Below are 27536 nucleotides of genomic sequence, written 5' to 3' on the forward strand. Positions count from 1 at the left end.
CCACCTAACCTAACCATGTTCGTTCTCTGCATGCATGCAGCTGCCAGACGGGCGGTCTAGAAAAGATAGTTGAATTTGACTGCAATCCATGTCAGCCACACTGTATTTCGGTATATCTCCCACCGATATTCTGGTTTAAGTTCCCATTTCCAAGAAGATGAATTTCCGTTGAGTCAAGACGCTTTTTTTTAGGCCTTAAACAAACAACGTCCTAGATTATTTAAAAAATTAAATTCATGGTGGTAATTATGCAGAAAATATTAGAGAAGGCCAGTTCACTCATGATCTTTTGCTTCGGATGAAGGATATTGCAAATTCGTTTCAACTCAATTTTTTCACATCACTACTATTTCGTTGTCTCCACCCTTTACGGACTTTTCTAGATGAGCATTCAGACATTGGTCGGCCATTTGATACTCAGTTTCCTAAAGCAGTCATAAATTTATTTAACCTAAACATAAACTTACACTTCCTTCTAAACCGCCAAGTTCTTCTTTCCTAGGTGGAAAACCTAGGAAAAGCGTAAAGATCTCTTCAGCTATGGTATTTTTTTTTTTCGTGGTGGTCATTTACATACAGAGAAGTGTCAACAGCATCCACACACAAGCTTTTTATAGTTTCTCTCCAAGAGTTGTCATCGCACATAGTTTTTGGTATAAATTTGGCATTTTGCTGTTTCCATTTGCATAGAGCTCAAAAGATGCCGATTTATTAATGGCAAGAAATTGATAATAATGTGAAGCTCAATGACATTTCTAATGCTACCGTTTAGTGATCGCAATGCAGCCACCAAATGCAATGTGACAACGGGCGGTGGCTCTGAAAGGTGAAGGTGGTTTTGGCCAATAGACTACCATAATTTACGTTAATTATTAAATTGTGGACAATCGTTTATGGAGCGATAATCCAGATAAAATGATTGTCTATTAAGACCAAATGATTAGTAATAACGGAAAAAGAGAGGGCTTATTGAAATTGGCACAATTTTAGTATAGTGTCGTTGAAAGTTAGTGCTGACATTATGATGATTATAACTGAATATTGGAATTTGAATTTTCTTATTATATTGCATGAAAGCAATGTGAGGTACAGGATAGCTGATGCAAAGTGTGACCAATTAAAACGTCCATATAATAGTCGATCAGAAAATGATATTTTGACATACTCCACAAGGAATATATATTCATACTCATGAAGTTGCTTGTCGAAATAAAGGGTGGTTAAAATTTCAAGGGCTGATGTTGATTTTGAATAAAACACAAACTATTTAGGGAAATATTGTAATTTTATTTTATTATTATATATTGGTATAACTCAATTATGTATGGAACAAATATCGGCCAAATGGGCGCCGCGACCTCGGTGGCACACCTTCATCCGATGGTCCAAATTTTCGATGACGCTGAGGCATAATGGAGGTTCTATGCCGTTAATGTGCCGAATTATCTCATCCTTTAGCTCTTGAATTGTTGCTGGCTTATCGACGTACACATTTTCTTTCAAATAACCCCAAAGAAAAAAGTCCAACGGTGTCAAATCACATGATCTTGGCGGCCAATTGACATCGCCATTACGTGAGATAACACGGTCATTGAATTTGTTGCGCAAAAGAGCAATTGTTTCGTTAGCTGTGTGGCAAGTGGCACCGTCCTGCTGAAACCACATATCGTACACATCCATATCTTACAATTCGGGCCATCGTTATCATCTCACGATAGCGAACACCACTTACAGTAACTGCCTGACCGGCCTCATTTTGGAAAAAATACGGCCCGATGATGCCGCCAGCCCATAAACCGCACCAAACAGTCACTCTTTGTGGGTGCATTGGTTTTTCGACAATCACTCTTGGATTCTCATTCGCCCAAATGCGGCAATTCTGTTTATTGACGAATCCACTGAGGTGAAAATGTGCCTCATGACTGAAGATGATTTTCTTCGAAAATTGATCATCCACTGTTGCCATTTCTTGGAACCATTCTGCCCATTCACGACGTCCATGGTTCAAATTGAGTAAGTCTGAAATAGAGAAATGTCAAATAAAATTCGGAAAAAAACTTGGCGTTTAGGTTTGGTCATATTCAACATCGGCCCTTATAATTTAACCACCCTTTGGTAGTATGTAATGTTGAACATCTTTTCGGAATCTTTCGAACATATCTGGAATATGTGTAAAAAAAAAAACAAAAAAAACTTTTTGGAGTTCGGTCGAAGCAGGGCTCGAACCCACGACCCTTGGCATGCAAGGCGGCTGTAGCAACCACTGCTCCATGGTGCCCAACTAAATGTTTGTATCTGTTAAATAAAGTTTGTTTAATCGGCTCGTGGGCGCCGCAAGCTATGCTATACTAATATAACTTATATGGATAGTTAGCTATTGATAACAATAACAGCTACGTAGCTCAGTGGATAGTGTGCTGGCTTACAAATTGCATGGTCCGCGGTTCGATTCTCCGTCCAGGCGAAAGGTAAAATTTTAAAAATTTATAAAATCGTATAATTTCTTCTACATTGTTTGTAGAAAAAGGCGCTAAGAACGAAAAAACCTCGTGGAAGTGAGAAAGATGTGAGGGAAAATGCAATTAGCCAGAAAAGATTGTTTTTTGAGTTAGTCTTTATGAAATTGTTTTTACATCCTGGAAAAGAGTAAACGTTTATCACAAACAGTATATACTTTTCTTCCAAATAAACTTCCTTACAGCGAAAAGCAAATTAGAAACGAACTTTTATTTGTCTAAAATTTCGTTCGAGAGGAAAGAATTATTTTTTTGGGTGTAGGAACGAAATTTTTCGCTTTTTGCTGTCCTTGATTACTTTACTTTCGATTTATACTATCCAAGATGAATAGGGCTGCCAAGTTTTAAATTTACTTTCGATTTATACTATCCAAGATGTTCTAAAGTAATTTCAATTGGAACATCTAACAACTGTTCATTTTGAAAATTTGACTCTCTTACCCTTTTAGCGGATGGATTCATTCTTCAATAACTTGTTTAATATAAAATAAATAGTATTTATTTTAAAGAATTGACATTAGCTGAATTTGTTGTCCTAAAAACTAGTTAGCATAATTATTTATATTATGTCAATACCCAGTAAGGTATTGACGAAAGACTGTCATCCACAATCGGATTACTTGGGTTGTGGTATCTTAAAACTTCTTAACATCGTTTTCTAAATTGTGAGTTAGTTCATACGTGGTATATATTAGACAAAAAAGGTATGTATAGGTATGTCTACAAATAATTACGAATCGATTTGGACTTTTGCACGGTACGTAGGGAGCCAGAATTGAAATATGGGGGTCGCTTATATGGGGGCTATATAAAATTATGAACTTGATATGAACCAATTTTTGTGTGATTGGGGATCGATTTATCTGAGGGCTATATATAACTATAGACCGATATGGACCTAGTTAGGCATGTTTGTTAACAGGCATATACTAGCACAATGTACCAAATTTCAACTGACTCGGATGAAATTTTCTCCTCCAAGAGGCTCCAAAACCAAATCTCGGGACCGGTTTATATGGGGGTTATATATGATTATGGACTGATATGGACCACTTTTGGCGTGGTTGTTAAATATCATATACTACCACCACGTACCAAATTTCAACCAGATCGGATGAATTTTGCTGATATCAATCAATTCCTGCATGGTTGTTGGATACCATATACTAACATCACGTACTAAAATTTCAACCGAATCGGATGAATTTTGCTCTTCCAAGAGGCTCCGGAGGTCAAATCTGGGGATCTCTTTATATGGGGGCTATATATAATTATGGACCGATTTCGACCAATTTTTGCATGGGTGTTTGAGACCATATACTTACACCATGTACCAAATTTCAGCCGGATCGGATGAAATTTGCTTCTCTTAGAGGCTCCGCAAGCCAAATCGGGGGGGCTTATATAATTATGGATCGATGTGGACCAATTTTTGCATGGGTGTTTGAGACCATATACTAACACCATGTACCGTATCAGATGAAATTTGCTTCTCTTAGAGGATCCGAAAGCCTAATTTGGGGGTCTGTTTATATGGGGGCTTTACGTAAAAGTGGGCCGATATGGCCAATTTGCAATACCTCCGACCTACATCAATAACAACTACTTCTGCCAAGTTTCAAGTCGATAGATTGTTTCGTTTGGAAGTTAGCATGAATTCTACAGACGGACGGAAGGACATGCTCAAATCGACTCAGAATTTCACCACGACCCAGGATGTATATACTTTATGGGGTCTTAAAGCAGTATTTCGATGTGCTACAAACGGAATGACAAAGTTAATATACCCCCATTCTATGGTGGAGGATATAAAAATATTTGGAAGTGTACTGATCCATTTCCCGGTTGATGTGTAATTAGCAATAATATATTGTTCCAAAAAAAAGGCAAAGAAAAAATTAATATTTTTCTAAACCTTTTTCGTATTTTTTCAAATGACATCCGACATACTGAAATAGCATCAGATCTAATGATTTAATGGGAAATCAATGTTGCGGATGCTTAAAAGATGAATTTGATCGTATGACAAGTCCATGTAAAACTCATATTTTCTGCTCTGATTTGGCACAGCTTCCGGATGGTGGGGACTGCAAAAAATATACTATGGTATTGTAAGGTACAAATTATTTTACTTTTTTGTTGCATTGTCCGAAAAAAAATATGGCTGATAGTATCATATCGAACTATATAATTTACACATTGAGTGAATTTCTTCATCGCATTATACTTCAGTTTTGCCATATATTAAAATAAAACTGTGTTGCTCCATTTCCGTAAATGCGGTCATAGCAAACAGTGCTTAAAAAGCGAACAATAAAAAACGCCTACAAGCTCAATCGGTTGTTAATCCAAACCAGATCAAGGCATTCTTCGTACAATGTTGAAATCAAAGCCAAACAAAAAAGAAGGAATGATTTAGATTTCCTTTGCCATATGGCGACATGTAAATTCTAGTTTACAGGCTAAAAGTAAAGCATTCAAGCACTTGGAGCGCATGCGCAAATTTTCACAGACATATCGTTCTACATAATGGTGAGCTAGTACTGGTTTCAGATACTTCTTCGTCTTCTTCTATACTATCTCTGATGCCAGAGCGCCGCACATGTACACATCCATAGAAGAACGCAATAAAATTGAGCAACTGGCAAATACGATGAGGTAGATAACGTGCTATTTAGCAATTAATGTCATAAAGTGTCTAAAATGAAAACAAGAAGTTGTTGAACAATTTTGCAACATCATCACCACCATCGCTTTGATACTACCAGGGCAACACCACCTGCCACCGCCTGTCATTTCTGTCATAAGCCACAAGAACAACTTTTGAAACAATACCACCACCTACCAATCCTTGATTTTCAGTATCACAAAGACAGTGGGCATTAGTTGGCTTTTACTATGGAATATTCTTTGTGTATATTGTTAGAGATTTTGCAAAACAAATGAAATGCAAATAATTTAAATTGTACGATTTTTGGATCATGGCGACCTTTCTAAAGATTGTGACTTCGTTCCAGTACGCGTATGAGCCCGTGTCATATCCTTATTTGTAAATGTACCCCATGAATGACAAATAAGTTATAGGTCCTTCCATATATTTTGAACAGAACTGGAACATAACAGGTACTAGTCTTGAGCAGTCCTTGGGCTAAGCCTTTTCCCATATGGAACCATTCCGTGTCTATATAAGACGTTGGATGGAATAAAATTCTGAATCTAACTTCTGATATCCATCCTTACGTCTATCTTATGAAATTGCGATAGGTTCCAGAGAATATATTAACTTAAATGTTTACACAAACATGGATGTAGTCTTCACATAATGCTTTTTCATTTCTTGAAGGACAAAAAGGCCTATTTTAAATTTATTTAATTTAAATAACAAAATTCAGAGGATATCGTCCTACTGTACATCGACATCTTACTTTTTATCTTGACGCTGAAATATAGTTTTCGTGATTGTTGTCAGACTACATTTGATCATTTCAATTCAGCAGTAGTCGTATTTCGTATGTTAAGATAGATGGCTACAACTCCTTTCGATTTAAGTAAAATAGATACTCGAATTTCTATGATGCACTGCTATGATTGCATCACCTCTGGGGTAATAAAATCGAAATACAGATTACACCACATGAGTTGCTGACGATTCTACTCGTTCCTATGACGATGTATACTCCATAGACATTGATTATTTTTGCGAGTAGGATGAAGATGATGATATACTCCAGTGGAGAGGTGATCTTGTGATATGATCTATTAATTCTTCTTGCTTAGACGTTTGATGGTTATGATTTTTGATGAAAACCGTTGCCTCTATGATATATCTCTCTTAATTATAGGCATGTTTTGTTTTCATATATAATGAGCCATGATCCAGGGAAAAATTTAATGACTAAAAGACAATGCGTAAGGGATTTGATATGACACCCATGAACTTTTGAAATGCCTACTGTCCTAACTTCCCAATGGATAGAAATTCTAACATCTTCTAACTTGGTTTCGAATCGGTCAAGCATATACCTAATCTATGTTGTAACCGTTTGTTATTTGATCCTGAAACTCCAAAGACACCATGTATAGCTTATAATGCTCTTTGTATACGGACGAAAGAAACTGTTTTTGTTGTTGTACACACAAAAAAAAAATTTTTGATTTCAATCACGAAAATCGCGGATTCAATCATTTTTTTAATTGAAATGTCTTCAATCACGAAAATGATAGTATCAATCACCCATTTTGATTGAAAACCAACACGATTTTCAATTAAAAATTTAATTGACTTTTGTAACGGAATCAATTAATTGTGTGATTGAATCAATTAAAAACGTGATTGATTTTTAACATAAAATTCAATCACAGTTTTAATTGAATCAATTAAAATTTTAATTAATTTCGCGACAAAAATCAACCAACTATTTGATTCATTCAATTAAATAATTAATTGATATTGGTTATAAATTTCGATCAAAAATTTTGTATATTGCGACCCCAAAACCGTATTTAGTTTTATTTGAAATAAAAGAAAATATGTGTTTCTTATAATATTTAATATTTTATTATTTTTTTAATTATGCAATAGACAAATAAATTTGGTTCTTTTCATTTGTGTTTTGTTCTAACATAACTTACAAATACAATTACATAAATTATATAAATCATTATCTTCCTTATAATAATAACCATGTTAGCATGGTCCTTCTAATATGTAGATGCGCCTAGATTTCCAATAAATCAGCAGCCTGTAAGCTAAATTAGTTTTTCTGAAAGTAAACAGAATAATTCGAATTTAATTTTGTTAAATTAAAAGTTAATTTTGTTAAACATTACCTGCATAGAATATCAAGTTCAATTCTTAGTTCCAGGTTGCAGATTTATAATCTTCTTTTGCAGTTGTAGTCTTTTAGCATAAAAAGGTGTATTAAGGAGCTCGGTAATTTAATTTTAGTAACAATTCCTTTCCAAAATTTCCACACATTAAAATCGTCTATTAAAATTTGAACCAATCAAAGACAAAAATAATGGGAAAGCAATGTAATATTTGGTATTATATTGATGATACTTTGCAAATTCTGGTAATAGAAAAAAATATAAATGGAAAATAAATATTTTTATTATTTTCGGATATTTTTCATATTTTTAAATCCAAAAGAAAGAACTTTTTTACCATTACATAATTCAGCTCATTAGTTTATATACCAGATATACTGCTCTCTACTTGGGTTCAAACTGAAAAAGGCAGGTAAAACAAAAATGCAATTTAATGCCAACGCCACTTCGCAACTTCAAGGTGAATCTTCCAACAAACCCATACCGCTCTTGGTTTTAAGATAACTAGGAGTGAAAAAATTTATAATTTTAAAAGATCAATATGGTACCCACTTTTTTATTGCAAACATATTCTTATATATTTGATTTGAATGATGGAGTTGATGGGATTGATTGGTCAATTTCATGAAATAAAATTGGTCACTAAAAGAAATGAAAAAAAAAAATATATTATTTTAGTCCGTTTAATGTAAACAGGCTTCAATGGAAAACGGTATTCACATTTCATAATTTCTTACCTTCAATAAATCCATTTTTACAATACCACAAAACACAAACACAGGTAATTTCAAATCCGTTCTCTCATATATTTTTTTCAAACCTTTACCACGTGGCCATTTGTTGTTGCACACTTTATTTATTTCAACCCTTTGCTATGATTTGTTGTTGCGTTCAAAATATTTATACACACATTTTGAATGCCGCAGACAGAATGTCGCCAATCATGTTTTTCAATTTACGCGAAAAACAAAAACCCAACCGTTCGTTATGAGTTACTTCAACAGACTGATCTCTCCATCATATCTTGTTGAATAAATACCCATTCTCTTGTTCTCTTTTCGCTCTTTCCATTGCTCAAAATTATTCAATTTCAATCACAAAGGTGATTGGATCAATCACATGTGTAATTGGAAACGGAAAAAATGTCAATCACGTTTGTAATTGAAAATTATTTCCGAATTGATTAACAAATTGATTGAATCAATTAATATTTTAATTGGAAACGTAACAAATATCAATCATTTTTTTAATTGGTTTTTATTCGGATTTGATTAAATAATTAATTGAATCAATTAACATATAAATTGAATCCGTTTCCAAATTCAATTAAGTGTTTAATTGAAAAAATTTTGGTCATAATTTTTTGTGTGTAGTTGTTGTAACAGTTTTTAATGCAGTTTCATCCATTTTGTTCTATGCTTGTGTAGTTCAACCAGATCAAGGAACTCTGCGACAAGGATGGGGTGTGTCCAGAGTGACCTGGTGGTGGGACGGGTAGGCTTAGCTGGGCAAGCGAAAAGGTGACGAGTGTCATGTGGCCCTTGATTACAGATGGGACACACGTCAGCTACGCTGCTATCAATCACTGATAAATAGGAATTGAAGAAGGTGAAGATCAACCCTTACATTCCTGGGTGGAGGTTGTCTATCCACAAGATGGTGATTTGGATGATAACTACGATAGCAACCCATGAGATACTGCTTTGACAACATGTAATTGTCTCCCCATAAAGGTGATCCAGGGGTGTACTGCGGAGACATCCTGTTGCAGTTCTAAGGGCAGCGTTCTGACAGGTCTGTATGTTATTCCACTGTGTGTCGCTCGTTTGGGGTGTTCACACTGGCGCTGCATAGTTTACCACTCACCGGCCAATTGCCTTATATGTAATCAACAAGGTTTCTTTGTCCGCACCCCATGTGGTGCCGGCAAGCGACTTGAGGACCTTGTTTCTACTGCGGAGCTTATTACAAATTGCAATGGCATGGGCGGACGACTTAAAAAGGCTGTCGAATGTCACCCCGAGAATCTTGGGGTAATTTGTGGTCGGAATTACTTCGCCGTCGACTCTAACATTCAACTGCCTGCGTACTTCCGCCGACATGTAGTGAATAGTGTGGCTGAGGATTTGGTGGGAGATATCCTCAAATTTCTTACAGTGAAATAACTGGTAAATCAGCGAGGTAGACGTTCAATCGATCGCATTTGTCATCAACAATGGGCCCGGATGTCATGATTGTACAATCGTATTCTCGATGTCCTCGAATAGTGTGGCATGGTTGACCGTATCGTATGCCTTGGATAAGTCAAGTGTCACGAGGACCGTCCTGTGATACGACTTGGGCTGATTGAGTCCCATATTGATGGTGGGCAGCTGGAAAATTCTCCACAAGGCTGGGGAGGAGTAGTGCCTCAAGTGTCTTGGCTACTGCGAGAGAAGGGATATCGGTCTGCACGATTCACCTTTGCTCGAGTCTTTGCCTGGCTTCAGTAGTGGAATCACCCTACACATCTTCCAGACATCGGGTATAATGTGTGACTCTAAGGTACTTAACTCCCAGTATTCCCAGATGCTTCAGCATTACTATTGAAAATCCGTCGAGGCCCAGCGCCTTGGATGGTTTCTCGCTGTTGATGACATTAGTAACTTCGGCTGTCGTAAATTGTGGTGTGTCATCGGCTCGGAGACAACATATGCGACGAGTGGCTCTCCTTTTCGCTCTATCACTCTCGGGATGCTCGACAAACTGTAGGTTGAAAAATCTGGTGCATCTCTTCGGATCCGTCACCGTCACATCGCCGAAGGTGACTGGGAGCCCATCATCCCTTGTGGTGGGGTTCGAGAGTGCTCTCACTGTTGACCACAATCAGGGTTGCCAATAAAATTGCAAAAAAATCGTCACTTTTTTCGATAAAAATCGTCATAATTGGCACTTGCATTTTAAAAATCGTAAAAAATCAGCAATATAAATAATATTAATATTGAACATATTTTTTGGGTAAATACCAAACAAAAGTATTTATTTCACACACAAAACAGAAAATCAATGTACACAACTATGCATTTCAATAAAATAAAATATAATGAAATCAGTTTTGTATGCAAATAACATTAACATAAAAATCGTTTTCTAGTTAAACAAATATATTTCGTAATTTTTGTATAAAAATCATCTATCTGCTCTGCCAAGCTATGCTTCTCCGGGCATTACCCAGGAGAGAATGCCAAAGTTCGTGGTGGGTTAAAGTCTCCTAGAACCAATCGATTATGCCCGCACAACAGCCACTCAATGTTTGGGCTGTAACCTGGAGCACAGCTACCAACCGGCGGTATATGCACATTGTATAGCTCAACCTCGTCAGGCCCAGACTTGACTGCTACCCCCATACATTCTCTATACGGGTCACTAGTGTCTGGCACAAGCGGGGTAGGTCTATACTGTACGGAACTTCTTGTGGGATCCTTCCGTAGCACATTGTATCCATCACAATGGCGTAGGCTGCAAAACAATATTGGGTGTAAGATGCTGCGGCGGAGAATATTGTTGTACGAGAGATGTCGGGGGGGTCGCATAGTCTGACGACCCACTGCTGCTGTCGTTGGCACAGCATCCTGCCACGTAGTCAGTATGACTATACTCCCGCAGCGATGTTAGGGCGGAGCAGTTCCGGAAGTGCACCCACTCCAAGCACCGGTTACACCTCACCGAAACCGAACGGTGGTGGATCAGGTTTCGGCAGACTCAACAGTACCATGGTCCGGGCTTTTCCTCTATCCCGGCTCGGACCAACAGCAAACGGAGAAGGCTCCCCGGGATGCACCTTCTCCAACACAAAAATACGGACGAAACAACACGTACACCGATGTGGCAGCCGCTGGTCAATCCGGTACAAAGAACCCGCCGCCGTGGGATTGACAAACTGTTTTTCATATGTTTCGGTGTAAAAATTATATGTTTGGAACTCAAGTTTTTAGCACATTATTAAATATATTATACCATATTTGTGAAGTATATGTTATACAATATGTTAGAACATAGTATGTTTGGGATATTACATTTTCTTAAATATAATGTTTCTAGATGCAAACATATATTAATTTAGAAATATTGTATAAGCATATATATGTTTAGAAACGGCAGAGGGAGAATAGTGTTAAATAAGTAGTGGTCTGGAGGAATTTAGGCCTGCAGTTCATTTACTGAGACATTGATCTGAACAATCACCGAGGGTTATGCTTTCAGGTCAATTAGTGGCATTTCGCCTGGCGGATAAAATACTTAGGCTACGACCTCCACCTATGAAGTACTAACGAAGTTCTTTCCCATGCATTGTAATTCTGTGATATAAACGCGCCATAAATGAAACTAACCTTGAATATATAATCAAACGAGAACTCATTATTTCTCGGTCTTTTAGTAAGGATCTGTAGAGTATCTTAACGGCTATTGAGGATTAGTAAATATGGTGAAACCATGTTACAGATAGTTGTAGGGTTAGCATGCCCGCCTTGCATACACAAGGTCGTGGGTTCGATTCCTGCTTCGACCGAACACCAAAAAGTTTTTCAGCGGTGGATTATCCCACCTCAGTAATGCTGGTGACATTTCTGAGGGTTTCAGTGGTTTCACTGGTGACATTTCTGAGGGTTTCAGTGGTTTCACTGCAATGTGGAGCAATATATTGAAATACGGGTGATAAGGAATTGATCACTTGTGATGGATATATTTTCACTCACGTTAAACTTTTATCCCCTGGTTAATGGGAATCCACACTTCGCCACAGAACTTTGTTCTTACTCCCCAATAAGGATTTAATTGAATAGTGGCCATCCTCCTCAGTTTCATTATCCGGGTCTAAAATTAATGAATGAATCCCATTAATGTTAAAGCTCTTTCGAAATGCTCACTGCACCTGCTAAATCAATTATTTGATCGTTGCCGTTTATCCCGAAAATAGAAACAAATATTTGATGAAACTAAACTGAAAATCTAATCCATTCATGTTGTGCATTTCTCGCTGGCCAACCGTTGAACAACTTTTGGTTTATAATGTTCCAATTGGGAAACCTCCAACAAAGAGTTTGATGTTGTTTTGATAGAACCACAAATTAAACCTGTACCACATGCTATGTTAGACACTCCACTAATCATGTTGCACTATCCCATTTGTGTAGAACAACTTTCTTGTCTCATCAGTATGCAGAGCTCCTACACCAGATGCTTGCTCCATGCCATGGAGAACAAGGCAAAAAGCAACAATATCAGATAATTAAAATTTACTGATGGCTTCGATAAATAAAAGGCTAACAAAACAAATAAGGAGCGTCTGAAGCTATTTATCTGAACTGGGTGATGATAGCCGGTGATGGACAAATATGGATGCCGGCTAAGTTTAATTTCCACTTAAATTGTTCCAATCTAATGGGCTAATGGTGTAATAATAAGGTGTTACTATTACTTGTGGGTATTTTTAAAACATGGATTTTTTTCTTTTAATAGTGTGAATATGAGGTTGATAGAAATAAAAGAATGAGAATTGAAAACTTATTAGCCGATTAAGAAAATTGATAATGTAAATTAAACAAAATTCCCGTTTCACTCTTTTACTACAGGCTGAACATTAAAGGTATATTTAAACTGGTACCGCCAACCAAGGACCTCTTATAAAAACTGTTTCTGAATACATCAGTTCATAGTGATTAACTTGTAGTAGAGAATAAAAAAATTAGCTATTTATGGAATAGTGAGAAATATAAAGGATTTGGGGTTGCATATCAGAAATTCGCTGCTCTAATATCTTAGATAATGTTTCTCTACGGAAAATGAATTAACACCAGGAAGGCTGCAGAACTAGCCCTTGCACAACCTATTAGGAACATGTTTCATTGTGGAAATAATAGATTTTAATATCAAGAGAGTATGCAATTCAATAATATATTTCAAAATTGCGCTAAACTGAAACATAGGTACCATCAGATTGCTTCCTCTCCGGAAGCGAATTAACTTACATTTTAAATTATTTAATGTTAGCACTAAAACCACAATTTTACATTGCAGAATAATCGATTTTGAATATGATTTTGATTAAATTCAATCGAAGACAAATGATATTTCCCCATTTCGAATGTACCTAAATCAATTTCGGGAATAGTGTGAACGCAGTAGAACTCTATGTGCCACTCTCCAAGTATATCCCTAGTCCAGATCTCGTTTCAGTTCCCCATAGTGTTCTTATATTCCCATTTTCCCATATTCGGAATGGCGAAACACTATGCTCAACCTTTCACGTAAATCGTAGTAAAACTTTGGCCTCTATGATCATATGGGTAACAAGTATATACGGCAGTAAGTTCGGCCAGGCCGAATCTTATATACCCTCCACCATGGATTGCGTAGAAACTTCTACGAAAAGCTGTCATTCACAATCCAATTACTTGGGTTGTGGTAATACTTACCGATGGTAAGGTATCTAACTTCTTAACATCGTCTTGTAAATTTGAACTTGATATGGACGAATTTTTGTGTGATTGGGGATCGATTTATCTGAGGGCTACATACATATAACTATAGACCGATATGGAAATAGTTAGGCATGGTTGTTAACGGTAATATACTAGCACAATGTACCAAATTTCAACTGACTCGGATGAAATGTCCCCCTCCAAGAGGCTCCAAAACCAAATCTCGGGATCGGTTTATATGGGGGCTATAACAGGTTGGTTGATAAGTCCCCGGCTGACACATAGATGGCGTCGCTAGTAGTATTAGTTTGTGAGATAGAGCGTCTTTTGTGAAGCAACTTTTCTTATTGTGAAAAAATGGAAAAAAAGGAATTTCGTGTTTTGATAAAATACTGTTTTCTGAAGGGAAAAAAACACGGTGGAAGCAAAAACTTGGCTTGATAATGAGTTTCCGGACTCTGCCCCAGGGAAATCAACAATTATTGATTGGTATGCAAAATTCAAGCGTGGTGAAATGAGCACGGAGGACGGTGAACGCAGTGGACGCCCGAAAGAGGTGGTTACCGACGAAAACATCAAAAAAATCCACAAAATGATTTTGAATGACCGTAAAATGAAGTTGATCGAGATAGCAGAGGCCTTAAAGATATCAAAGGAACGTGTTGGTCATATCATTCATCAATATTTGGATATGCGGAAGCTCTGTGCCAAATGGGTGCCGCTCGAGCTCACATTTGACCAAAACAACAACGTGTTGATGATTCTGAGCGGTGTTTGCAGCTGTTAACTCGTAATACATCCGAGTTTTTCCGTCGATATGTGACAATGGATGAAACATGGCTCCATCACTACACTCCTGAGTCCAATCGACAGTCGGCTGAGTGGACAGCGACCGGTGAACCGTCTCCGAAGCGTGGAAAAACTCAAAAGTCCGCTGGCAAAGTAATGGTCTCTTTTTTTTGGGATGTGCATGGAATAATTTTTATCGATTATTTTGAGAAGGGAAAAACCATCAACAGTGACTATTATATGGCGTTATTGGAGCGTTTGAAGGTCGAAATCGCGGCAAAACGGCCCCATATGAAGAAGACAAAAGTTTTGTTCCAACAAGACAACGCACCGTACCACAAGTCATTGAGAACGATGGCAAAAATTCATGAATTGGGCTTCGAATTTCTTCCCCACTCACCGTACTCTCCAGATCTGGCCCCCAGCGACTTTTTCTTGATCACAGACCTCAAAAGGATGCTCGCAGGAAAAAAAATTGGCTGCAATGAAGAGATGATTGCCGAAACTGAGGCCTATTTTGAGGCAAAACCGAAGGAGTACTACCAAAATGGTATCAAAAACTTGGAAGGTCGTTATAATCCTTGTATCGCTCTTGAAGGGAATTATGTTGAATAATAAAAACTAATTTTGACAAAAAAATGTGTTTTTCTTTGTTAGACCGGGCGCTTCTCAGCCAACCTGTTATATAATAATGGACTGATATGGGCCAATACCTGCATGGTTGTTAGGGACCATATACTAACACCACGTACTAAATTGCAATCAGATCGGATGAATTTTGCTCTTCCAAGGGGATCAGGAGGTCAAATCTGTGGATCGGTTTATATGGGGACTATATATAATTATGGACCGATTTCGACCAATTATTGCATGGATATTAGAGACCATATACTGACACTATGTATCAAATTTCAGCCGGATCGGATGAAATTTGCTTCTCTTATATGTTCCGCAAACCAAATCTGGGAATCGGTTTATATGGGGGCTATATATAATTATGAACCGATGTTAACCAATTTTTCCATAGTTGTTAGAGACCATATACTTAAAAGTGAACCGATATGGCCCATTTGCAATACCATGCGATCTACATTAATAACAATTAGTTGTGCTAAGTTTCAAGTCGATAGCTTGTTTCGTTCTGAAGTTAGCGTGATTTCAACAGACGGACGGACATGCTTAGATCGACTCAGAATTTCACCAAGACCCAGAATATATACTTTATGGGGTCTTAAACCAATATTTCGATGTGTTACGGAATGACATGAATGTTAATATACCCCCATTCTATGGTGGAGAGTATAAAAATCGCGTGAAAGATATGGAAACCATACCTAAATCTGGACCGAAATCAAGGATCAATCAGACATAGTGTTTTAGAACAAGATTGATTTATTGAGTAAACCCCTCAGGGTTACCATCTCATAATAAACTTGTATTTAATATGCATTATAGTTTATAATTCATTTTAAAGAACAATTCAGAATTCTGAACGGATAATTCAATATAAATGAAAATATTTCAATGGAATATTTCGGAGTTCAACACTCCTTGTACAAAACATGAAACAAGTCATGGTAAAACTCTGGCTTCCGGGGCAATATAAGTGCATATCATATATCTAAGTCTGAGCCGATGTCTTCCAAAATCAATAGGGTTCTATTCTGACCCAAAGTAAATACTTGGGTCAAAATTGAAGTCAATTGACTCAAAACTGCGATCTAGACTTTGATTAAAAAAAATGTCTTCACAGACGGACAGACACACGAACATGGGTAGATAGACTCAAGGATTGGCCCTGAGCAATATTTCTCTGCTTAGGTTGTTGGAAAGATATGCACTAACTTCTAATACCCCAAAACCAGTTTCAAGAGCAAAATGTTCTTTTTGAACGGGGAACATGGAATATGTTTCTCCCAAAAATGTTGTTTTCTTGTCAAACATAGACATGGTTCTCGAAATCGGATATATAATTTCCACTTTTTTTCTATGCATATTTGCAGTTATTTCCTTCAATTGATGACAAGATTATTAATCCCATACAAGCTTCAATAAAATCTAACTTCCTCGACAGTTAGACAATAAAATAAACACAGTACAACAAAGCCCTTCGACCATAGATACAAAAATATGTAAATTTTATCCAAAATACTCAAAGTCTCAGCATTGGGGTCTTTGGTTCATTCATTCATTTGGTATTCCAGAAAAAAAACGGAAAACGCAAAAAATGGCAACAAAAAAAAACAGCAAAACACGTAACTGTTGAATCGCGTTGCTAAACACAATTTTTAGGGTGCTAATCTGCCATCTGTTGAACATGTTTGAGGAAGTACAACCCAAAAATTCAAAGTCATTCGCTATCTTCTGGGTTTAAAGTAAAATGGACGAATGAATAGATGGATGAATGTAGAATGACAGTAACGAATCAAGCCGAATGGTTCAGTCTAAAAGCAATGCGGGTTGGCAAAGAAACGAAATGTTGTTGGGTCGGGCGTGTATTTGAGGAGGCGAATTCATTGACAACGTCCAAAGGAAAAGAGAAGAAGAATTAAAGGCGAGAAATTGTAACAGCATTTTTGAAATAAACATTCATGTAATGACTGTAACAGTGTGGCATTTTTTTGTGTCTTTGCCTTCACCTTTGCTGCTGTTATTGTCCTAACAGAAATTTCATGACAAACCTGGAAACAATTTGGCAGAATGCAGATTTCTAGCCGTTGATGGAGAGTGGAGCAGTATCACAAATAAATGCAAAAGGTAAAACAGTGGTTTTCATATAGGTTTTAGTTAAGTAATTTTTTGCATTGCATTTTTATTTATGCCATATGCAGTGAAACCTCTGAAAGATGGACACCCACGATCACTTAAATTTTGTCCACATTTACGACGTGTCCACTTATGAGAGGATAATTTAATGTGTTAATATAACAAACGTACCCAGACAACTATCTACTTTTGGGAAGTATCCGGATTTCAGATTGTCCAAGTTTGAGAGGTTTCACTGTACATTCTTTATTCGAATTAAGTAAATGAGTACCAAACTTTACACCTGACCCCAAAAGATGTTTTTAAAGTCAACATTACAAAGGAATCTTACAAATATCATCGATAATAAGTGGTTTTGAATAGTTACGAATGCATACATAATATTAATGAAATGTTTTATATTATGTATGAACTGTAGATCTCTTGCGCGACAGATAATTAATGTACTTTTACATGATACATATGAACAGTGTCATACCTTATTACAAAGAGAATGTCGTTTCTGTAAGTTGGGCAGTGCTGCCTCAACGAAAGCATTTTCATGGTGCACATGCTATTCTGATGTTTTGGAGTGACATGCAGTGAGAATACGGGACGCAATATTTTGTACCGTTTGAAGAATTCCCCATTGGGTATCGCTAATACTGGGAGGCCAAACGGGGGCCGCATAATCGATAGGGGACGACCCTTAAGTGTTGGGAAGTAGTCATTAAACTTCACGTCAAGCTCCTTGAAGTCTGTACATGATGTAACTAAAGGGTGATTTGTTAAGAGCTTGATAACTTTAAAAAAAAAAAAAAACGCATAAAATTTGCAAAATCTCATCGGTTCTTTATTTGAAACGTTAGATTGGTCCATGACATTTACTTTTTGAAGATAATTTCATTTAAATGTTGACCGCGGCTGCGTCTTAGGTGGTCCATTCGGAAAGTCCAATTTTGGGCAACTTTTTCGAGCATTTCGGCCGGAATAGCCCGAATTTCTTCGGAAATGTTGTCTTCCAAAGCTGGAATAGTTGCTGGCTTATTTCTGTAGACTTTAGACTTGACGTAGCCCCACAAAAAATAGTCTAAAGGCGTCAAATCGCATGATCTTGGTGGCCAACTTACCGGTCCATTTCTTGAGATGAATTGTTCTCCGAAGTTTTCCCTCAAAATGGCCATAGAATCGCGAGCTGTGTGGCATGTAGCGCCATCTTGTTGAAACCACATGTCAACCAAGTTCAGTTCTTCCATTTTTGGCAACAAAAAGTTTGTTAGCATCGAACGATAGCGATCGCCATTCACCGTAACGTTGCGTCCAACAGCATCTTTGAAAAAATACGGTCCAATGATTCCACCAGCGTACAAACCACACCAAACAGTGCATTTTTCGGGATGCATGGGCAGTTCTTGAACGGCTTCTGGTTGCTCTTCACTCCAAATGCGGCAATTTTGCTTATTTACGTAGCCATTCAACCAGAAATGAGCCTCATCGCTGAACAAAATTTGTCGATAAAAAAGCGGATTTTCTGCCACTGATTTTGGTAATAAAATTCAATGATTTGCAAGCGTTGCTCGTTAGTAAGTCTATTCATGATGAAATGTCAAAGCATACTGAGCATCTTTCTCTTTGACACCATGTCTGAAATCCCACGTGATCTGTCAAATACTAATGCATGAAAATCCTAACCTCAAAAGAATCACCCTTTATAGAGCAGTCATCCGCGTAGGTTATCAGGTGGATATCTGATGATGGAAGAAGAAGAAGGCGGGTGTTCTGCCACGGTGAATTTAAAAAGGAGGTGGACAGTACATCGCCTTGTGATACGCCTTATTTATTTATCCCTCCTAAGCGAAAAGGTATTTCCTCTGAATGCCACATAAGACTGTCTGTCAGCCATATAATTTACAAACCATTCTTAGGGAGGGAAGTTTACATAATATATCCAAATAGAGTGGTTTGGTTCACTGTATCCAACGCTTTAGACAAGTCCAATGCTACGAGAATCGCACGTTTATGCGGGCTCTTACTATTCACTCCCTCTACAATACGCCAATTCCCACAACGCAGAGATTGTACTCCTGAGAGGTTGGTTTGGTTCTCTGTATCAAAAACTTTAGGCAAGTACAATGCTAAGAGAATCAAACTTGTATGCGGCTTCCTACTATTCAATCCCCACCGTTCTGTTGGCTCTTAATTTACATAACGCAGTGGCTGTACTTCTGCCCGACCGAAAACCATGCTGATATTAGATGTGCTATGAAGTAGTGCAGTAAAATAGCTTCCAGAATCTTCGTGGCGGGGAAAGAAGGGTAATTGGTCGATACAAGTCTCCAAGATGTGCCTGTTTTCCTGGTATCAATACTCGAACAACCTTCCCTATCTATATTTCGAGAGTGTTGAGGCAAGTATTAAAGATTTGTGCCAGGATCCTAGCGCCATTCTCTCCTTCAACATCCTCGTAGCCAAACCATCTGTACCAATTGCTGTGGAGGCCGCGAAAAGCCTTCATCACATGGGGCACACACTCCTGGCTGATAACCATAGGGAGGCTGTCCCGCCTGAGTGCACGGAAGACTCGCCTTTTTCTTCTGCTTGCATAGTCTACTGTCCCGACGAATTGTCTACAGAAAGCATTCGCTACGATTTGGAGATGTTGTCTTTCCTTTTGGGATTCGGGAGGTTTCCAATCATAGACAACAACCGTTTGCAGCCAAGATCCGACTCCACCAAATGCTTGCACCATATTTATACCCTTCACCACTACTGTGGTACAGGGTATAATAAGTTTGTGCATTTGTATGTAACGCCAAGAAGGAAAAGTCTGGGACCCATCGTTTAGTATACCGATCGTCTTAGAATTAAATTCTGAGTCGATTTAGCGATGTCCGTCTGTCTGTATGCCTGTCTGTCTGTCTGTCTGTTGATGTATTTTTGTGTGCAAAGTACAGCTCGCAGTTTTAGTCCGATTGTCCTAAAATTTGGTATAGGGTCCTGTTTCGGCTCAAAGACGATCCCTATTGATTTTGGAAAAAATCGGTTCAGATTTAGATATAGCTGCCATATATATTTTTCAACGATCTGGTCATAATTGGCGTGTATATCAACCGATCTTCCTAAAATTCCGTACATCCGAATATTTTATGAGTCTCGAAAAACTTGCAAAATATCAGCCAAATCGGTTCAGATTTAGATATAGCTCCCATATATAGCTTTCGCCCGATTTACACTCATTTGCCCACAGAGGCCAATTTTTTGCTCCGATTTAGTTGAAATTTTGCATAGGGAGTAGAATTAGCATTGTAGCTATGCGTGCCAAATTTGGTTGAAATCGGTTCAGATTTGGATATATCTCCCATATATAGCTTTCGCCCGATTTACACTCATTTGCCCACAGAGGCCACTTTTTTGGTCCGATTTAGTTGAAATTTTGCATAGGGAGTAGAATTAGCATTGTAGCTATGCGTGTCAAATTTGGTTGAAATCGGTTCAGATTTGGATATATCTCCCATATATAGCTTTCGCCCGATTTACACTCATTTGCCCACATAGGCCAATTTTTTGGTCCGATTTAGTTGAAATTTTGCATCGGGAGTAGAATTAGCATTGTAGCTATGCGTGCCAAATTTGGTTGAAATCGGTTCAGATTTGGATATACCTCCCATATATATGTTTTTCTGATTTCGACAAAAATGGTCAAAATACCAACATTTTCCTTGTAAAATCGCCACTGCTTAGTCGAAAAGTTGTAAAAATGACCTAATTTTCCTAAACTTTTAATACATATATATCGAGCGATAAATCATAAATAAACTTTTGCAAAGTTTCCTTAAAATTGCTTCAGATTTAAATGTTTCCCATATATTTTTACTAATATTGTGTTCCACCCTAGTGCATTAGCCGACTTAAATTTTGAGTCTATAGATTTGTAGAAGTCTATCAAATTCTGTCCAGATCGAGTGATATTTATGTATTTGGGATATGTATTTGGGACAAACCTTTATATATAGCCCCCAACACATTTGACGCATGTGATATGGTATCGAAAATTTAGATCTACAAAGTGGTGCAGGGTATAATATAGTCGGCCCCGCCCGACTTTAGACTTTCCTTACTTGTTTTCTCTTATGGGTGACCACAGTCAGGACGATATTCTTAGCGATACTCGGGATTCTGGGATCAGATGGATCTATTTTCCGGATCTCGTCGATTTTATCCGACAACCTTGAAGCTTCAAAGGGGAAATTCGGATTGATGCCGATGATCCGACATGCTCCTATATGGTATCTTTGGCCGCCCTCTTCAAGACATCCCAAAGGAACTTCTCTCCAGTCGACGCTGACGTTGACGGTAAGGCAGTGGCACACCCGTACTATGTTAGCGATATAAATAGCTTCAAGTTCGCTTTACCAAAGTTCATAAACGTTATTTTCTCCTAGATCAATTTTCACCAGAATAGCGGTTTTTATTCCTAGATCAATTTTCACTATAATGTGGAGGTGATTACTTTCGAAGTGTTTCGTGTGAAAGCTAGTCAATTATCAAACTATCAAATCAATACCTTTAAAAATTTTAATTTTGACCTTAGGACATTTTTCTACTACCACAGGATATGTCCATTATGAGTTCTAGATTTTGCTATTTTATCGGAGTTTTTTCACGCTAAGACGTTGTCTAACATTCCTGTAAAACTCAAACTTCTTATAAATCCAGAATCTGATATATGTAGAAACTTAATCTTAACTTCCGATCTTCTATTTCATAAAATCCACCTGAAATTCTATACATTTTCCAGTAACCCGTTACGAGGAGGGTTTTTTTTTAAAGGAAACTATTATATTCGATTCATGGCGTTGGATATTTAGGATTCGTTCCGGCCGAACTTACTGTCATACACACTTGTTTCAATTATGGGGGATCTTCGACTTATATTCTATCCACTGTTCCACTCTCTGACCAAGTAAATCGAAGAAAAAATTAAAAACATTGTAGTACTAACAGAGATTTGCATTTAACATGCTGCATTGCAACCTAATGACTTTCATAAGTTCATTTTCGCCAAAAATTTGAAAAGCAAAAAATACGAATCAAAAGACCAAAACTGTGATGCCCAAATTCTAATTGAAGGCGGGTATTTTATCCTGTTGCTATCCATTGGTAAGATGGCTAGTTAGCTTAGTGGCATACAAACACACACCCAAAACTTTTGATCTTGCATCGAACCCATACCGGTTGATGCTAGCAAGAAAAAAAAATTGGCCGGTTGTCTTCGTTGTTCACGGCGATTTACATCCTCCTTCCCAATTTGTTCTGATTTTAATTGAATGGAGAATGATGATGATGATGGGTAACCAGCAAATACACACATTAACAAAACGGATTCAAACCTGAAATTTTTAATCAAACAGAGGCAACTAACTCCATGTTGTTAGGTTAACAAACATACGGGTAGTACATGCATCATGACATCCATACTGGAGGCTTAATGTAATTAACATTCAAGATATCTTTGAAATTTTCAAACTACCATGAAGATTCCACTCACACACACACACAACACCCAGGTCGTTCATTAGGCATTTTGCACAGGGACAATAAACAGCAGTTACAACTGCAACTGTTGCAGTTGCTGCGGTAAAAGAAACAGCAACCTCGTACAATCACTGGCAGATGATTTAAGCTTAGATAACAGCCCATTTTGTAAGATGTTGGTTAAATGATAAGGCCTTGTGTACTCCGTAAAAGATCACTGGGATCACATTAAGGTTCTACCATTGAGATTTATTCACTTACATTGGTGTATCGGCCCTTCTAAGTTTTGGTTATTATCAGGGGCCTTTGGTACATGTTTATTGGACTCTTGTCACAATCTGAGCAGAAATGTCCAATACACAGTTAGTATGCTACTAATATTGAGTCCATTATTAAAAAATGGAAATCGCTAAATTAGTTGTGGGTAATAAATCCAAATTTGTAAAAATCGGGCAATATTATTTTGTAAGAGCTACATGTAAGTCTAAATACGATCGGCTAGTACATCAAAATTTTAAATTTGAGTAACATTGGTTATTAATAAGAGTATTATGGCAAAATTTGGGAAAATCGAGCGATGCATATATATGGGAGCTATATCTAAATCTGAACCAATTTGTATAATATTTTGCAGGTATGATTGATACCACAGACGGTTACCTTGGGCAAAATTTGGGTAAGATCAGTTAATAAATGAGGGCTCTGTGGTCAAAAATAAGGGTATTAGGGCCAAATTTGGCAAAATCGGACACATATATATGGGAGCTATATTTAAATCTGAACCAATTTCGATGAAATTTCGCACATACAGTTAGTGCTGTAGAAGATTACATTTAGCCAAATTTGAGTACAATCGTTTGATAAATAAGAGCTTTATGGCCCAATTTGGCAAAACCGGGCGAAACATATATATGGGAGCTATAGCTAAATCTGAACCGATTTCGATGAAATTTTGCAGAAAATTTAAGGGGTGATGCAGAAGATTACTTTGTGCAGTTAATAAATGAGGGCTCTGTGGTCAAAAATAAGGGTATTAGGGCCAAATTTGGCAAAATCTGACACATATATATGGGAGCTATATTTAAATATGTACCAATTTCGATGAAATTTCGCACATACAGTTAGTGCTATAGAAGATTACATTTAGCCAAATTTGAGTACAATCGGTTGATAATAAGAGTTTTACGGCCCAATTTGGCAAAATCTGGTGATACATATATATAAAAGCTATAGGTAAATCTGAACCGATTTCGATGAAGTTTTCAACATACAGTTAGTGCTGTAGAAGATTACATTTAGCCAAATTTGAGTACAATCGTTTGATAAATAAGAGCTTTATGGCCCAATTTGGCAAAACCGGGCGAAACATATATATGGGAGCTATAGCTAAATCTGAACCGATTTCGATGAAATTTTGCAGAAAATTTAAGGGGTGATGCAGAAGATTACTTTGTGCCAAATTTGATGACGATCGGTTAGTAAAAAAATGCAACGTGACCCCATTTGTCGAAATCGGGCGATACATATATATGGGAGCTATATCTTAATTTGATCCGATTTCTTCCAAATTCAATAGCGTTCGTCCTTGAGCCAAAAAAAAACTCCCTGTACCAAATTTCATCAAAACCGGTTGAAAATTGCGACCGGAATCCTGTGAACAACAAATACATGGACAGACGGACGGACGGACACCAAGCGCTAGATCGACTCAGGAGGTTATTCTGTATATATTTTATGGGGTCTAAAATCAAAATTTCTGGTAGGCACATTTTTTTGCAGATCAAACTTATTATACCCTGACCACTATGTGGTTTAGGGTATAATAATGTGTCGGATTATAAAACAGATTTAAACTGCCAAAAATTAGGACGTGCAGAATTTTTAATAACCTCTACCATACAACAAATGATAGCAATAGCTGTACAGTTACGAGTGTTTCTATAGAAGTAAAATGGTGAATCAATGATTTATAAATGGTCTATCAGTTAGGACATTAGAGGCCATTAATTTAATGTAAAGCATTTTAAGTGGCTTTGATGAAACAAACTTTCTCCCAAAAGACCGGCTCAGATGGCACGTTGGCAAAGGTTTAACTTCAAATTACAGCTTCCAAGGACATCGGGTGTATAAGAAGATTTCTCAAGTAATTATATAGGGCTATCTCAAAATCTGGGAAATATCTGCATTTATTTATGGATCTCAAATAACTCTAAATTCGAAATATCTGGCAAATCTTATGAAAAATTTAGACTGCGAAAAATTTCTTAAAACAAATCTTCGAACTCGACATGCCTGCCAAAAATTCAGAACTTTAGGTTCTACTGATATATTGCCTTAAAATTTTATCTTTATTAAGAGTATATACAGGGTCAAAAATTTATATTTTAATATGACTCCAAGATTCCGACTCCACAGCCCTGGTAAAAGCTGTATGTAAAAACATTTGCAACCAGAAAAAATATGATTTGGTAACCCCTAATGGTAAAAATGAAATGATCGGGTAACCAAATATCTCAGAGTGGCCGTTAATTGGTGGAATCGAATATGTCTTTTTTGTGCGGGGCTGCCTCTCGCAGGATAGACATGAAAGCGTCCTTGTTAAGGCGATACAAGGCAATAATATTGAGTATAATAAAACAATTCCCATATATAGACACAGCATCTAGAATGTCGATGGGGTCTGAAGAATTCCGAAGGTAACGGCTTCTAACATGGGACTCTTGAAATTTGCGTTTCTTTAACTCTCCAATATAAGAACAGGAAATTTTTACCGAAAATAATTAGAGTGGATTTTATTATTTTGTCGGATTCGGAATAGACTCGAAAATAAGAACATGGCTGTAAAAATAATCTAAATTTTCTAAAATTAACTAAAAGCTTTCTTCCTGGAAGGTTTACAGTTTTTTCAGTGCACCGTTTCCACCGGCTGACCACCGATTTCACTTGACATTGTCGAAGTTTAGGTATGGTGACAGACCGTTATTTCAAGATTTTATCAATGCACTCAAACTGCAGAGAAACCACTTCTAGAAGCTTTGCAATAGTCAGATTTACCAGTATTACTGAGAGGGGATAATCCTCTGCTGAACATTTTCCATAATCTTCTGCTGAAAATTTTTTGAATAATCCTCTGCTGAAAAACTCTAAATTGCCAGTCTCAACCTTCAGACATGGATTGGAGCGGTGTACATGGAATCACGGTTGTTTTTTCGTTGACTCGTATAGGCCAATATATTGAATTTATTTTCGTATACTACGCGAGATACAAGTAAGTAACGTCTTCTATTGGAAAAAATATTCTTCGTTATTTTTAGGAAAAATCACACAAAAAAGTGAACCACCATAAAAGAAAATGGAGGTTTATTTTAGAAAGTTTTAACTAAAATAAGTTTTGAAGTTTTTTAATGGGTTTTTTGGTCAGATAATTTTTGGTAAATAAAATGATCTGTGTTAATTTTATTTTTCCAACGTTCCGCTGTTTTCTAATTGCAACATATTACAAATAAGTTTAAAGTTTTTGTCAAATTGAAGAAAATCTATTAAAAATAGTAATTTTTTCAGTTGAAAATTTCATATGGTGAAGGAAAAAAATTGGCTTTAAAATGGTTTAAATGTCTTTAGCGCCATACGAACTTCAAGACAGGTACAATTTTAGTAAAATTTACTTATTTGAGAGATTTATGAAGCAAATTTAAGCAAACTTCTCCCATGTTAGGAAAATGAGAACTATTTTATTTTTTGGTAAAATTGTATACTATAATTGTTTACAACTTTGTTTCTTATTTTTAGTGCATGTCATTAAAGTAAGCAAAAAATTATGCAAATAAGGAACATTTATTCACATTGGGCAAAAATTTAACAAAGCCTTTGTTGAGTGATGTTTCATTAACTATTCATCATAAATTATTCATTAAAACAGCGAAATTTTGATTGATTTCAGTAAATTGTACAAAGAACTCTTCCAAAATACGAAATATTATATATAACGAAACTTTGTTCACATTATTATTTATTTATTTTGATTGATCCCCTCATAAAGGCCCAACATATGATGTTAAAATTTACTTCATAAACTACCTGCATAGCAACAAGCAACAAGTTCATGTGCATTCATGGTATGAAAGAATATTTAAAGTGTGGTTGTATGTAATTCATTTAAATGTGAATTCTTCTGAAGAAATGCTCTTACTTATCAAGATCTTGTAATTCGCAATGTTTTATTATTCAGAGGAATGCTAATTCATTGTTACCAACTAAACTTGAGCTCATTGCACTCTAATGGGCTAATCCTAAAATATTAATTACTGTGTATTCTTAAAAGAACAGCATAAGATAAGAATTATATGCGTAAAATAAAAATAATACAATTTACAAGTATGTTTTTTTATGTATGTTTTTACATTGTATTCCTTCCGAGAAGAAAGGTAAGTAGCTTCAATGAATCCGTAGACATCCGTAGGACCCAACGGTAGACTTAATTAATTCTCTCAAAATCGTATTAGCCCACCATTATACAATGTTGAGGGGGTATAAAAACTTTGCCAAACAATTTCTAACACATAGAAATATCGATTTCCGTCTATATAAAGTAGGTATATTTTGATCAGGGAGAAATTCGTAGATGATATAACGATGTTCATCAGCCTGTTATAACTAAGCT

This window comes from Haematobia irritans, chromosome 1 (assembly GCF_050003625.1).
Source record: "Haematobia irritans isolate KBUSLIRL chromosome 1, ASM5000362v1, whole genome shotgun sequence".
NCBI classification, from domain to species: domain Eukaryota; kingdom Metazoa; phylum Arthropoda; class Insecta; order Diptera; family Muscidae; genus Haematobia; species Haematobia irritans.